The 1,889-nt window shown below is 64.1% G+C and overlaps 1 non-coding gene across 1 annotated transcript; it reads left to right on the top strand.

The window, feature by feature from the left end:
- Positions 1-446: 446 nt before the first annotated feature.
- On the top strand, positions 447-565 carry LOC131869122 (5S ribosomal RNA). The gene has a single exon (XR_009367517.1). It is a non-coding gene; the product is annotated as a 5S ribosomal RNA (ribosomal RNA).
- Positions 566-1,889: the final 1,324 nt, after the last annotated feature.

The raw sequence follows: 1,889 nt of genomic DNA on the forward strand, positions 1-1,889 counted from the left end.
CCCATTTTGCATCCCGAAACTTGTGTTTTGGTGCTTGATCCCTATTTTGGGTGCCCACCTTGCACCAAGTGCGCACCCGGGGCAAACCGAGCGCCTTGGTGCACCGGGGCAAGATCGAGCGTGCACCCGAGGCGCCCCGAACATGCACCAAGGTGCACTCGGCCCACATGTGAGCGCAGGTCGTTGCGCCCGAGGTGGTGTGTGGGCACCGCGTTGCAGACGGGACACTGCACGCACACGACGCCCCGTCCAGGTGCACGCACGTAGGCCGGGCCGGGTGCACACCCGACGCCCTAGCAAGGTGCGCGCACCCGGGCAGGGCTCACACTTGGCGAACGGGGCGCACTTCGCGAGGGAGGGTGTGCACCTCGACGGGGGTGGGTGGCCGGGGTGGATTCGCACGTGGGTCGCGGTTTGCTAAGTACACACTGCGACAAGCTCATAACGGGTGCGATCATACCAGCGTTAGTGCACCGGATCCCATCAGAACTCCGCAGTTAAGCGCGCTTGGGCCGGAGTAGTACTGGGATGGGTGACCTCCCGGGAAGTCCCGGTGTTGCACCCTTTCTTAGTTTTTCGCCGGGCGTCGCAATGCTATTTGAATAAACCTTTTGCCCGTTTGCGTTCTCGTCGGGGCCGGGCCGGGCCGGGGTGCGCTGCCCGCACTACCGCGCGCGCGGGGGCGACACCGAGCGCGCACCCGAGGCGCCCCGAGCACACAGGCCACGGTGCAACCCGGGCGTTGTGCGCGCACCCCGGTGCGCCCGAGGTGCTGCGCGCGCACCCAGGTGAAATCGGTGTGCACCTCGGCCAGTGCGCGCTCGGTCGAGTCGCGCACGTTGGCCAAGGTGCACGGTGATGTTTCTTACTCTAAGGTTCCGCACCAGACGCCCGGGACAGGTGAGCGAAGCTGGGCGGGGCCGGGTGCGCGGCCGGGGCAGGTGCACGCAGCTGGAGAGAGCTTTGGAGCACACCAGAGGTGCGCACCTTGGAGCACACTTCGGAGCGCACCAATGATGCGCTCCATTCAAAAGTTTCCTGAAAAGGCAAAAAAAGTTGAGATTATAGAATTTCCCACTTGAGAGATTGTAAAAAAAAAAAATTTAAAATGAAGGAAACGCGGGTGCCAAGGTGTGCGCGCCCGGGTGCGCAGCCCAGCCAAGGTGTGCGCACCAAGGCGCCCACCCTGGCGAAGGTGCACGCAAGGTGCGCACCCGAGGCAAACCGGACAATTAACCCAACTTTCGACTTCGCGCGCACCTGCGCACCTTGGAGCGCACTTCGGAGCGCTCCTTGTTGCGCACCAATCTTGGGCACCTCGGAGTGCACCATGGCGCCCACCAAGGTGCGCACCCGGGGCAAACCGAGCTCCGACTTCGTGCGCACCTTGGAGCGCACGAAAGGTGCGCACCATGGCGCCCACCAAGGTGCGCAGCCCAGCCAAGGCGTGCGCATCAAGGTGCGCACCCTGGCGAAGGTGCGCACCCGGGGCAAACCGAGCTCCGACTTCGTGCGCACCTTGGAGCGCACAAAGGGTGCGCAACCCAGCCAAGGTGTGCGCACCCCGGGCAAACCGAGCTCCGAATCGTGCGCACCTTGGAGCACACTTCGGAGCCCTCCTTGGTGCGCACCGATGTTGCGCACCTCGGAGCGCACCCGGGGAAAACAATGCAATTAACCCGACTTTCGACTTCGTGGGCACCTCGGAGCGCTCTCGGGTTCGCACCTCGGAGCACACCGAGGTGCGCACCTTTGATGCGCTGCCTTCACCAATTTCCAGAAAAGGCAAGAAAACATTGAGAAGGTGTGCGCACCGAGGTGCCCACCCTGGCGAAGGTGCACGCGAGGTGCGCACCCGGGGCAAACCGGGCTCCGACTTCGTGCACGCC

This window comes from Cryptomeria japonica, unplaced genomic scaffold, assembly GCF_030272615.1.
Source record: "Cryptomeria japonica unplaced genomic scaffold, Sugi_1.0 HiC_scaffold_235, whole genome shotgun sequence".
Taxonomy (NCBI): Eukaryota; Viridiplantae; Streptophyta; class Pinopsida; order Cupressales; family Cupressaceae; genus Cryptomeria; species Cryptomeria japonica.